Genomic DNA, 15,103 nt, shown 5'->3' with positions numbered 1-15,103 from the left:
ATGATTCTCTCTTTTCATCCTTAATTAAATATTAAAGACAAAGCTTGACTGATGGCAAGGAAGGGCCGCTTTTGGCCTTGGCTTCAATGTTTAAAAAAAAAAAAAAGAAATCAAAGGTTCAAAAAATGGTGCAGATGAGGAAGTTGAATCTGCATTTCCAAATATCTAAATGTTAGTGACTTCCTGAGTGGAGAAGTGCTACTTTTGTGTTTAATCTTGATGAATAAACTCTTACAAGTTGGGAATCATTGCAATTTCTTTTTCAATAGCTTTACTGAAGCATAATCTACATTAATATACTGTGTATACATAAACTGCATAACTTGATAAGTTTGGTCATAAATGCAACACTCTTGCAACCATTTACTGCAATTAAGATTATGAACATACACAGCATCAGAAAATATTTCCTTCTGTCCCTTAGTAATAGTGCCCTTTCTTCCCTGTCCTTCATCTTTAGGTACCCACTAATTTACTTTCTGACACATTAGTTTTTATTTTTTAGAATTTTATGTAAATTAAATATTAACCTATGTGCATAGTGGGCTTTTTAAGATTCACTATAATTATTTTGAGTATCATCATGTAATATGTATCAAGAGTTCATTTCTTTTTATTGTTACCTAGAGTCCCTCTGTATGGATATGCTACAGTTTATCTGTTAGTACATACTTGTGGGTGAATGTCGGGTTGTTTCCAATTTTTGACTATTACAAATAAAGCTGCTTTGAACATTCATATACCAGTCTTAAAATGGACAGATGCTTTAATTTCCATGGGGTAAATTCTTAGAAGTGGGATGGCTGGATCATATGGCAAATGTATGTTGAACTTTATTGGAAACTGCTGAACTGTTTTCCAAATTGAATGGCTCATTTTTTACATTTACACCAGCACTATATGAGAATTCTATTTCTTACACATCCTCACCAAATTTGTGTGTTGAATCTTTTTATAATAGTTTTAACTGTACTAAGAAGCATGTAGTAGTATCTCATTGTGGTTTTAATTTGCATTTTCCTATGGCTAATGATGTTGAGTATATTTTTGTGTGCTTATTAGCGCTTTATACAGTCTTCTTTGGTCTGGTCGGATCTTTTGCCCATTATATTATTGACTTGTTTGTTTTCTTATCTTTGCGGTTTCAGAGTTTTTAAATATAATTTGGGTATAAATCCTTTGGGCACAAGTGATTTCCAAATATTCCCTCGCTATCTGTGGATTGTCTTTGCATTCTCTCAAGTGTTTCTCACAGAATGTATATAAATTCACTATGATGTTATTCATAGGTTTTTCATTGTTATCCTTTTATAGGCTAAAGAATTTCTCTTTTATTTTGGTTAGTGCTTTTATCAAGAAAGAATGTTAAATTTTAAGAAATGCATTTTCTATGGCTATTGATAAAATAATATGATTTTTCTCATTTAGAGTGTTTATATAATGAATTATTGTGGTTGAATTTGGAATATTGATCCAGTCTTGAATTCCCAGGAGGAACCCTACTTGATCATGATGTGTTATGCTTTTTATACACTGTTGTATTTATTTGATTTGATAATATTTTGGTGAGGATTGTTGTGTCTGTACTCATGAGAGATAATGGATGATGGGTTGTTTTTTTTTTAAATAATGTATCTGGATTTCATATTGGGATAATGTTGGCCTAATAAAATGAGTTAGGGAATATTTTCTCCTCTTCTATTTTCTAGAACAGATTTATAGAATTTTAGATTACATTCCTTGCTTAAATGTTTAAAAGAATTTGTCATATTGAAACTAACTGTATCTGTAGTTTTCTCTTTTGGAAGGTATATAACTAAAAATTCAACTTCTTTATATATGACTATTTAGGTTATTTATTTAGTTTTTGGTGAATTATAATAGAAATGGTCTATTATTTAAATTATTGAGTTTCTCTAAATTACTAGATATAGTTATTTGTAATATTCCATTATCCTTTTCTATAGGATCAATCATAATGCATCCTTTTTTATTTCTGATATTGATGATTTTTTTCTTGATTAGCCTGGCTAGAGGCTTATCACTTTTCTTGAACTTTTCAAAGGAAAGTTGGTTTTATTGGTTTTCTCTTTCTTTTATTGACACTTTTTCTAATAGTTATTATTTCCCTCCTCCTACTTGCTTTAGGTTTAATTTTCTCTTGGTCTCTATTTCTTGAAGTATGAACTTAGGGTTACAAATTTTAGTTATTTCTCTTTTTATACATTTAATGGTAAGAATTTCCCTCTAAGCACTGTCTTCTAACTATACAAATTTTGATATGTTGCATGTTTATTTTCATTTGTTTCAAAATATTTTTTTTAATTTCCTTGACTCTTCTACTTGAAACTATGAGTTTTCTAAAACTGCTAGTTTGCAGGTATTTGGGGGTTTTCCAGATAACTTGCCATTACTAATTTCTTGTCAGATTCCATCACAGAATATCTATTCTGCTTCTCTTGTATTCTGCTTTCTCTTAATGTTAATTAGGTCTATTTGAGTGATACTTTTGCCCAGGTCTTTTCTGTCCTTAATAATTTTCTTTATATTTATGCTATCAGTTACTGAGGAGATTTTGAATCTACAAGTATAATAATGGATTTGTTTATTTCTCCTTTCAGTTCTATCAGTTTTTGCTTAATTTCTTTTATAGTTCTATTGTTTTATAAATACACATTTATGTATATATACACACACATATACATGATATGTTCATAATTATTCCTGATAATATTTCTTATTCAATTTAATGCCTCATAGACAGTCCAACTTTCATTTTTATAGTGTTGGAATGTTATATATTTATTCCATCTCTGCACTTTTAACCTATTTATATACTCTGAATGTAATGGATCTTCTTATCCAATGTAATAATTTCTGTCTTTTAATTCATCAGTTTAAACTACTTTAATTATTAACATAGTTGGATTATACCATGTTGCCAGTTGTTTCATATTTCTTCCATCGGTTATTTATTATTTTTTAATTTGCTTGATTTTAAATAAATTGTATGTTTTTATAGTTCTATTTATAGTTCCATCCTCTATTGGCTTTTTATGTATATCTCTTTTTAAAAATAAGCTTATTAGTGGTTATATAGCTTACAATATAAATATTTCATATCATGGTTTACCTTTAAAAATAAGACATCTTCATGTATAATGTTAAAACCTACAAACATGAGCTTTCAATTCCTTTATACTTTCTTTTGGGCATTATTGCTATACATCTCATGTATGTGCTATATGTCTATAATGTTGCTATTTTTACTGTAGATAATTATTTTTTTCATTTATTTTTAGTTGACATGTAATAATTGTACATATTTATGGCATATAGAATAATGTGAAACATGTATACAGTGTATAATGATCAAATTAAGGTAATTAGCCTATCTATCACCTCAAATACTTATCATTTCTTTGTGTTGTGTGAATATTCAAAATCGTCTCTTCTAGCTTTTTTAAAATACCCACTAATAATTAAGTTATTGTTAACCACATTCACCCTACAATGGCTACAGGACACTAGAACTTACTCCTCCCATCTAGCTGTAGCTTGTTCTCCCATCCTCCTCTCCTGCTCTACACTTCCCAGTCCCAAATTACTGCAATTCTACTCATCTACACTCTACTTCTATGACCTAAATTTTTTTAGTGCCTACTACATATGAGTGAGAATATGCTGTGTATCTTTCTATGGCTGATTTATTTCACTTAAGGTAATGTCCGCCAGGCTCTTCTATGTTGCCATGATTGACAGGATTTCATTATTTTCATAGCTGAATACTATTCCATTGTGTATATATGCCACATTTTCTTTATCTGCTCATTTGTTGATGAAAATTTAGGTTGATTCCATATCTAGGCTATTCCGAATAGAGCTTCAGTAAGCATGAAGGTGTAAGTATCTCTTTGATATACTGATTTACTTCCTTTGTATAAACACTCAGTAGTGGGATTGCTGGATTATGTGGTAGTTCTACTTTTAGTTTTTTAAGGAAGCTTCATACTGTTTTCCATAATGGCTATATTAATTTACATTCCCACCAACAATATATAAGAGTTCATTTTCTTCATATTATCACAAGCATCTGTTATTTTTTGTCTTTTTGATGATAACCATTCTTACTGGGATGAGATACTATCCCATTGTTGTTTCAGTATGCATTTCCCTGATGGTTAGTGATGTTGAGCATATATTCACATACTTGAATGCTCTTTGTATGTCTTCTTTTGAAAAATACCTATTGGATCCTTTGCCCAGTTTTAAAGATTATTTTTTACTATTGAGTTGTTTGAGCTCCTTACATATTCTGGTTATTAGTTCATGGTTAGATGAATAACTTGCAAATATTTCCTTCCATTCTACAGGTTGTCCTTTACTGTTGATTGTTTCCTTTGCTGTGCAGAAGGTTTTTACTTTGATATGATTCCATTTGTCTATATTTGATTTCGTTACCTGTGCTTTCAAGGTCTTATTCATAAAATATCTACCTAAACCAATGTCCTGAAGCATTTCACCTATGTTTTCTTCTAGTAGTCTTATAATTTCAGGTCTTACACATACGACTATAATCTTTTTGGAGTTTATTTTTGTATATAGCGAGAGGTGTCTGTTTAGTTTGATTCTTCTGCATGTAGATATATCCAGTTTTACCAGCCCCATATATTGATCCCCAGTGTAGGTTCTTGGTGCCTTTGTTGAATATCAGTTGGCTTTAAATACGTGGTTTTATTTCTGGGTTCTCCATTCTGTTCCACTGGTGTATTTATCTCTTTTTATACTATTAATAATGCCATGCTGTTTTTGGTTACTATAGTTTTGTAGTATATTTTGAAGTCAGGAAGTGTGATGCCTCTAGTTTTGTTCTTTTTGCTCAGGATTGCTTTGACTATTTCTGTGTGAATTTTAGGATTGTTTCTTACATTTCTCTGAAGAATGTCTCTGGTAATTTGATATAGATTGTGTTAAATCTATAGATTGCTATTGGTGTAGTATGGTCATTTTAACAATAATAATTCTTCTAATCCATGAATGTGGGATGCATTTCCATTTTTTTGTGTCCTCTTACATTTCTTTCATTATGCAATTTCTTTCATTTGGTAATTTTCATTGTAGATATCTTTGTCCTCCATGGTCAAATTTACTCCTAGGTATTTTATTTTTTTGTAGCTATTATTTATAATACTGATATTTTTTTTTTTACTTTTCAGTTCATTATTGGTGGGTGGAAATGCTACTGATTTTTATATGTTAATTTTTTGTCCCTCAATTTTACCAAATTTGTTTATCAGTTTTAAGAGTTTTTTGGTGGAAACTTTAGGATTTTCTATATGACCATGTAATTTGCCAATAGGAGCACTTTAACTTCCTCTTTTTTAATTTAGATATTCTTTTCTTTTCTTTTCTTTTCTTTTTTTTTTTTTTTTTGCCTAATAGCTCTGGCTAGGACTTTTAGTATTATGTCAAATAAGACTGGTGAAAGTTGGCATCTTTATCTTGTTCTAGTTCTTATAAGAAAGGCTTTAAGCTTTTCTCCATTCATTATGATGTTAGTTGTGAATTTATCATTTTATGGCCTTTATTGTGTTGTGGTATGTTCTATGTATACCTAATTTGTTGAGAGTTTTTATTATGAAAGGATGTTGAATTTTATAAATGCTATATTTGCATCTCTTGGGATGATCATATAGTTTTTGCCCTTCATTTTGTTGTTGAGATTAATTATATTTATTGATTTGCATATGTTAAACTGTTGTTAATCCAATTTTATCATGGTATTTTATATTTTTGATGTGCTATTGGTTTCAGTTTGCTAGTTATTTTATTGAGGATTTTTGCATCTGTGTTTATCAGGAATATTTATAATTTTCTTTCTATGTGTGTGACCTTATTTGGTTTTGGTATCAGGGTTATGCTGGCCTTGTAGAATAAATAAGGAAAAATTCCCCCTTTTTTAATTGTTTGGAATAGTTTGAGAAGAATTGGTATTATCTTTTCTTTAAAAGTTTGGTAGAATTCAACAGTAAAGCCATCTGGTCCTGGAATTTTCATTTGTTGGGAGACTTTCTATTGTGGATTTATTCTCATTACTCATTGGTTTGATCAGGTTTTACATTTCATTCTGGTTCAATCTGGATAGGTTTTATTTGTCCTGGAATTTATTGACTTCCTCTAGTTTTTCTAATTTGTTGATGTACAGTTGTTCATAATAATCTGATGATCATTTGTATCCTTGTGCTGTCAGTTTTAATGTCTAATTTTGTTTCAGATTTTATTTATTTGAGTCTTCTCTCTTTTGTTCTTAGTCTAGCTAACAGTTTACTGATTTTGTTCTTATTTTCATGCTGGAAACCCAGACTTGTGGGGGAAGGGAGGAAAGGGCATTTATTGAAACCTTAAAATTTATACCCCCATAGTATGCAGAAATAAAAAATAAATAAAAACAACTTTCTATTGATTATCTTATTCCTAAGATTTCAGTTTACTTTGTTATTTTTTAACATTAGTTCTCTGATGGGTTTTAAAAAGTTATGATTTTTCAATTTAGCCAGATGTGATCTTCAACTTTCTCAATCCTATGTAGAACTTTTTCCTCTGAATTATTAAAAAATTAGTGCTGGCAAAATAATAGATTTTTATAGGCCACAAATTTTGTCAGCAATAGTAATAAATGCCATTTAGTGAGTGCTTGAGAGGTTCAAAAAAATTTTGCTAAGTGTTTTGCATGCATTATCTCATTGAATACTCTATCCCTCAAACCTATGAGGTAGGTAATATCTTATGAAAATGTGTAGATAAGACTCCTATGGCTCAGAGTTGTGAAGTAACTTGCCAATGGTTACATAACAATTATGTGGACCCATGATTTGAATCTAGGTCAGTCCTATTCTGCTATAAAAGTCAATAACTGCCTAAAGTATCCAAAACTAATAAGTGACATTCATAAAGTATTGATTAATATGATGAACATATAGAACACAGTATTTTTTCTCTATTGGCTTATAAGAAGCCAAAGGTTTAATTTATACTCCCCATTATTAAGTAAGGGGGTTAGAGTGGTAGGACAGGTGAATGTCAACATTAGAAACATGTTTCAACAATTGATTCACTAAATGGAACAGAGTGTAATAGAGAGTCCTTTGATCAAAGAGATAAAATGTATTGCTAATTATACTAATACAATAAACAGCATGGGTATAGCAGAATCATATCAGGTCATCATCATCCCTTCTGATTATTGAACTGAGGAGTTCATCACTATCTGCAGACTTTGAATAGCAGGAGGAGGGGGACTTTATTACTGTAATGATATTTCATTACTTTGACCTTTTCTTAGATCAAATTGTGTTCCCTTCTAAATGAACAGATTAATGCACTAGTTACAAGAGCAGCAGAGTTCCTAAGGATTACTGCTAATATCTTTGTCCTCATATGAACACATTGTATTTTAACTCTGCTGTTCTGCTTTAACAGATGCATGGCTGGGATTGTGTTCAACTGACTGAGAGATTAGAGTTCATCTAATCCTAATGCTAATAAAATTGTTTCAAGTCTATGGTACTTGGGCACAATTTTTCTTCTTAAAATGAAATCTACCATAAGCCTATACATAAAGACTTCTCGTGTGGTACAAGTTCTTTTGTTTCCCCTCTTTGTCACTGGAATCATGATACTTCTAGCTAAAATCTCCCCCCCTCTTTCCTTCTTAACCCATATATATGTGCCTGGAGAGATGGCATAATATGATGGAAAAAGTGTTGCATTTGAAATTATAGCATCTAATGTCTTGGATCTTCCAGTTCATTGCAGTGGGAGTCACAAGTACTTAATTTAATATTTTCAGTTCAACCACATGATCTAAAGGAGTTGAACAATATTGATTCTGTTAAATATGATAATTTTGTGGGGATTCAATGATGAAACACAGATATAATAGACTCAATGCCTATACCACATCCTACCTTTATTTTTAATAGCAGAATGCTCCCACAGTCTTAGTGATCCTCTTTGGGTGAAAACCAGTAACACTGGACTTAATAGTAGTGACTCTTCTTTATATATGAACAAGTTCAGGCTAGATAGTTGAGTCACATATCAGGAAGTCATCCAGAAAAATCATGTTGTAGGTTCATCCACATCCCAACTCCATTGCTATGGCCAGTAATTTCTACTTGAAGTGAGGCTGGTTTTAGTGGGAAACTTGTTAGCAATTGAATGTAGTGAAAGTGATGTTGTAACTTTTAAGGCTAGAGTAGGAGCTTCTGCCATAGTACCTTGCAGTGCTTGCCTTGCTGATACTCCCTCTCTGGATGCTTTCTCTTGGAATCCATCTGCTACTTTGTGAGAAATCCAAGCCACATTTAGAGACCACTGGTGGGTTTTCCGGTTGAGAATCCCAGCCACGTTCAAGACATATGAATCTAGATAATTCCTGTGTTGAGGCATTTTCATCATTCCCAGGCATTCAATTCTTCCACCTCAGGCTCCAAGACATTTTGAAGGAGATTTAGTAACATAAAACCATTTTTTTTCCTTGCAGATTCTGGAAATCAAGACTTTAAACAGGGAATAAAATGGATAAATTACTAAATTTGAGGTGTTTTTTTTTTTTTTTTCGTTCAGTCATCACAAAAAGAACTTTGTACAATTTTCTAAATGACAGACTTTGGTCAAATTGATAGTTGATTCATTGACCAGGCAGCTCACTTAGGTGGTGCCATCATTTATAATCTGTCCATTCTAGCTATTCAATTTCGTTCTAATGTCTTTTCTCTTCTGCAATCCTACTTTTAGTGCTCTAGACAAAGTCTTAATTTCCTCACTGGGACTATTGAAATAGTCTCTTAAAAGCCTCCCAACTTCTCATCTTTCTTCAGTGCAATCCATCCTGCACAATTACTCAGTTCTGTTTAGTCCTTGTTCTTGTTCCCAGTTCTTCAGTGGTTTCACCTTTGTGTCACAGTCTCTAATAGAGGGGAAGAACTCGGACTCATCCAAGTGAAACTTAAGGAAATCTAAACTTTTCCTGTCTTTTCTCATCTGGTTCTAGAATATTTAAACAGTGATCTAGATGATTTCTAGGAACCCATCTCATGCCCCAGTGAAAGAAAAATATAGCACTCTCTCTAATATATACAACTATGAAAAAATTTAGTAGTGGATTTTATGGATCATATGGTAGTTTTATTTTTAATTTTTTGAGTAACCTTCATACTGTTTTCCATAATGGATGTACTAATCTAAATTTTGAGCAACAGTGTGCAAGGGTTCCTTTTTCCCTGTATTCTCTCCAACACTTGCTATCTTTTGTCTTTTGGATAATGGCCATTCTAACTGGCATGAGGTGATATCCATGGTTACTACAGTCAATAACAATATATTGTATTCTTGAAAAATGCTAAGAGAGTGGATGTTAAATGCTCTTACCAGAGACATAATAACTATGTGAGATGATGCATATGTTATCTAGTTATACTTAGTCATTACAGAATACATACATATATATCACAAAACATTATGTTGTACATAATGAATACAAATAATTTTACCTGTCAGTTTTTAAACAAAATAATAAAAATGTTAACAAAAAAACCCTCAGTAGTTCAAAAGAAGAGTAAATGAAGGAACAGAGCCCTTAAAATAGACTCTAAAAGTAGACTTACTAAAAGGAGAACACTTTACAAGAATAGTTCTCATGCTTTGCCAGTAATTAGAACAGAGTAGATTAATTTCACATCTTCTTCTAGTGTGTCTAAAAAGAATTACACTTTAGATAGGTTTATGTATGCCTTTTTTGCTTAACTTCAGGTGTGTGAGATCCATTTATATTCTTGATATAACTATAGATTATATATTTATTCTCCTACATATCAGAAGTTGTAAAACTACCATTTTCAGGCCATATCTAGCCTGTTTCCTGTTTTTAAAATAATGCTTGCTCATTGACATATTATCTGTGACTTCTTTCATATTAAAACAGTAGAGATGAGTAGTAGCAACAGTCACGGTATGACTGCCAAGCCTAAAATAATTACTGACTCTTTATAGAAAAAAGTTTGCTGAACTTGTTATACAGTATTCTAATTTCTACTATTAATTATATACCATTATATACTCCATTGTATACCTAAATTTAGTTCAATTTTTTTTATCCATTCTACTTTTGATGGGTAAAGTCAAACAAGCGATCAGACTGACAAATCAGAGATGTTGCCCAATATTGAGCTTTACTAATAATTTCAAAGACATGATGATCAGGGGTACAGGAAAAGAAGAGGTCCATAACATAATTGTTCACTCCCAGATCCTTCCTTTCTGCAATTGACAAGTGCTGCCCTGCCATTGTAATAGATGAGTTCTCTAAGTAAGGTTTGTGGGTCACCTTATATAGCAGATAATTTTATAACATGTCACCTCATGTTATAACGTGTCCATTTTACGCCTCACAGAGTTGTATAGCTTCTGTAAAATTCTTCAGGAAGCTATGCCTCATAAATCCATAGATCTTGGGTTTCTTAAGAAATCCTAAGTCAGGGAAATTCTGTTAAGAACATTCCATTGGTGAAGACACTCTAGCAAATATGATTAGTCCTATTTAGCTGTGTCTCTAGTTCTTGTGTTTACAATAGTAGACAAAATCATCTTATTTTCCTCCACTCCCAGGAATCATCTTTCCAGTAATGGGGAGAGGAACATATCACAGCTCCTTTAATGCCTTTCTCACTGATGGAGGAAGTTTCCAATTTTTTAAAAATGCAGTGGAAGTGCCATGGAATACTGAATCATTAAATTAAAAACTAGGTTTAAAAAGTTTTAATTAGAAAACAATTTTTAACTTTCTTAAAAGAGATAAATTATGAGTGAAAATATAAGTGACATGGAGAAAAAAGTCTAACATACCTGTAGATATGATTGTAATTCCTGAAGAAAAATAAATGGGGATTGAGTATAAGCAAAGATATAATGAGAAAAAATTCCTTGAACTAAAAAATGTGTAGCTTTTTTTTAGACTGAAAGCGCTCACAATATACCAGAAAAATTAAAGTGATCCTACAACTTGACAGAACCTGCAGAAATTTTCTATTTCAAGGATGAATAAAACATTTAAGATTTCCAATTACAGCTCTGTAGAATTAAGATTAGGGAACAAAGGAAAATTCTTCCTATAAACACATAAAGTGTTGCATAAATTGTTTAAAAAATTTTTTTGAATATATGGCTGAGCTCACACAAAAGAATAAGCAATTGAAAGGTGGGAGAAATGAAGAGGGAGCCAAAAGAGGCTGTAAGCTGAGTTTGCAGCTATTTTGGAAGGATGTGGGGGATTATTGCATCCAGAAAGACAAACATGGAGATCAGAAACAAGGCCTCAGGCTCATGGTAGGTGGGACTCACAAAAGACTATATGTCAGTGGAGGAAGAAGAGTAAAATACATTTTTAAAAAGAACCCTCTTACTAATTGAAGGGATGACAAAAGTACTATTCTCTACTTATTTTCTAGTGGGGAGAACATTTTTTTTTCCATGAGGAAAGGAAACCAAAAGTTAGTACTATAAATAAGTTTGTTCTAAAATATTTCACCCATATGAAAGGGAATTTCAAAGCTGAGAAATTAGCTTACAAATTGGTACAAGGGAATAATTTTGGAATGCCTGGAAGATGAAAACATAAACACTCTGGAAATGAAAAAAGGAGAAACAATAAATAAGCAGGAGGGTAACATGAGAAGGGGGAAATGAACATACTCAAAAGGAACTGCACAGGACTTCCAGGAAAAAATATATGTGTTATCACTGAGGTGAAAAACTTAATTGAAAAATCAAAAAGCTAATTAGGGTATGGTACAAGAAAAAAATTACTGAAATAGATGTTAAATGCAATGAAATTCTCTGATTCCTTCTGATAGAATGTAAAGAATATAGCCCATGAAGAAGAATATTGAACATAGAAGGAAAGATTAGAAAGCAAAAAATAATGCACTGTAGTTTGTTGTTTAAATGTCTCATAACTTAAAGAACATTAACTGTAAAATGTTCTCTAAGAATCCAGAGACACGAAAACATGTTACTTAAAATGGAGAAGGTAAAAATAACCTAATGATAAACGATAATGATGCAACCACTGTAGAATTTTGAAAAACATTTTTATTTTGATTTTTTTACATTGACAGATAAAATTGTATGTATAACATATTGTTTTGAAGTGTATATAGATTGTGGAAAGACTAAATCTAACATGTGCATTAACTTGCATAGTTATCATGTTTGCAGTAAGAACACTTAAGATCCACTCTTATAGCGTTTTTCAAGAATACAATATATTATTAACTATAGTTGCCATGTTGTACAATAGATCTCTTGAACTTATTCATAATATCTCATTGAAATTGTGTATCCTTTGGTCACTATCTCCTCAATTCCCTCTGACTCTCCAGACAACCACCCCAGCCCCTGGTAAACATAATTCTGCTCTCTGCTTCTATAAAGTCAATGTTTTTAGGTTTCATATATTTCTTTTCTAATATTTATTATGTCCTTCCTTCCACTAACTTTGGGCTTAGATTGCTCTTGTTCTAGTAGTTCCTTGAGGGGCAACATTAGATTATTTGAGATACTTCTTTTTGATGTAGGCATTTGCTATTATAAACTTCCTTCTTAGAACTGATTTTGGTGCATCCATCAGTTTTGGTATGTTGTGTTTCATTTATATTTGCCTCGATAAAATTTCAAATTTCCTTTTAATTTCTTGATTGAACCATTAGTGATTCAGGAGTATATTGTTTGATTTCCATGAATTTGTAAATTTTCCAAAATTTATCCTGTTATAGCATTGTAGCAAAAAGAAAGATAATATAATTTCAATCTTCCTAAATTTGTTACGACTAGTTTTGGGACTTATTATATGAAGTTTTCTGGAGAATGTTCCATGTGCAGTTAAGTATATATTCTATCAGCTGTTTGGTGAAATGTTATATGTATAGTCTCTTAGGTCCATTTGATCTATAGTAGTTTATGTCCAGTGTTTCTTCCTTGATTTTCTGACTGGATGATCTGTCCATTGCTTAAAGTGGGGTGAATTTCCTCATTATTATTATATTGCCATTTCTCTCTCTCTCTCTCGGGATGTATTAATATTTGTTTGATATATGTAGGTGTTTCAATATTGAGTTCATGACTATTTACAATTGTTATATCCTCTTGCTGAACTGACTTCTTTATCATTGTATAATGACCTTCTGTGTCTCTTCTATAGTTTCTGACTTGAAGTCTGTTTTATCGCATATAAGTGTAGCTACCCATGCTATATTTTGGTTTCCATTTGCATAGAATACCTTTTTCCATCCCTTCACTTTCAGTGTGTCATTTTACAGGTAAAGTGAGACTCTTGTAGGCAGCATAAAATTGTGTCTTGTTTTTTGTCCATTCAGACTGTGTTTTGATTAGAGAATTTAATCTGTTTACATTTAAGGTGAGTATTTACTACTCTCATTTTGTAATTGTTTTATGGTTAATTTGTAGATTTTTTATCTCTTCCTTTCTTGCTGTCTTCCTTTGTAGTTAAGTAATTTTCTCTAGTTGAATGTTTTGATTCCTTGCTTTTCATATTTTGCCTATCTACTATAGGTTTTTGCATTGTGGTTACCAGAAGGCTTACGAAAACATCTTATAGTCATAAAAGGTTATTTTAAGCTGATAACAGCTGATCACAAAAATAAAGAATTCTAACTCTCTTGTTAATGCAGCACTAATCACAATAACCAAGATATGAAATCAACCTAATGTCCATCAATGGATGAATGGAAAAAGAAAATGTGGTACAGATACACAGTGGAATATTAATCAGCCTTAAAAGATATGAAATCTTATCATTTGCAGCAACATGGATGTTAAGTAAAATAAACCAGACACAGAAAGACAAAAAAACCCCAAACAAGGCCGGGCGCGGTGGCTCACGCCTGTAATCCTAGCTCTCTGGGAGGCCGAGGCGGGCAGATTGCTCGAGGTCAGGAGTTCGAAACCAGCCTGAGCAAGAGCGAGACCCCGTCTCTACTATAAAATAGAAGGAAATTAATCGGCCAACTAATATATATACAAAAAATTAGCCGGGCATGGTGGCGAATGCCTGTAGTCCCAGCTACTTGGGAGGCTGAGGCAGGAGGATTGCTTGAGCCAGGAGTTTGAGGTTGCTGTGAGCTAGGCTGACGCCACGGCACTCACTCTAGCCTGGGCAACAAAGCGAGACTCTGTCTCAAAAAAAAAAAAAAAAAAAAAAAACCCAAACAAAACAAAAACAAAAACAAACCAAAGAATTCTACACATTTACTTTACTTCCCCCACCTTACAATTTGAATTTTTGATGTCACAATTTATATCTTTTTATATTGCATGTCCCTTAATAATCTACGGTAGCTAATATTTTTGACAATTTTGTCATTTAATCTTCGTACTAAAGATACAAGTCATTTGCACACCACAATTATAGTATGAGAGTATTCTGAATTTGAAAAAATAGTAAGTGTAATTACTTTTAATAATGAGTTTTATACTTTCAGATGTTTTTATTGTACTCATTAGTATATATTTATTTCAACTTGAAGAATTCCCTCAAGCATTTCTGGTAAGATAACTCTGGTAGTGATGAACTCCCTCAACTTACGTTTGTCTGAGAGTCTTTATCTCTCCTTCTTTTCTGAAGGACAGTTTTGCCAGGTACAATATTGTTGGTTGGCTTTTTCCCCCCTCAGCACTTTGAACATACCATACCACTCTGTCCTGGCCTGTAAAGATTCTACTGAGAAGTCTGATGCTAGCCATATTGGAACTCCCTTATATATTATTTGCTCCTTTTCTCTTGCTGCTTTCAGAATCCTCTCTTTGTCTTTGATTTTTTACAGTTTGAATATAAGGTCTTGGGGTAGTCTTATTTGGATTTTATCTTATTGGAAATCTTTGACCTTCTTGTGCCTAGATATTCACATCTTTCTCCAGGTTTGGAAAGTTTTCTGCTATTATTTCTTTAAATAAGCTTTGTACCCCTTTGTCTTTCTCCTGTTCTCTTGAACCCCTATAACTCAAATATTTTCTCTTTTGATGCTTC

This window comes from Microcebus murinus, chromosome 6, assembly GCF_040939455.1.
Source record: "Microcebus murinus isolate Inina chromosome 6, M.murinus_Inina_mat1.0, whole genome shotgun sequence".
NCBI lineage: Eukaryota > Metazoa > Chordata > Mammalia > Primates > Cheirogaleidae > Microcebus > Microcebus murinus.
This window is presented reverse-complemented; position numbering follows the sequence as displayed.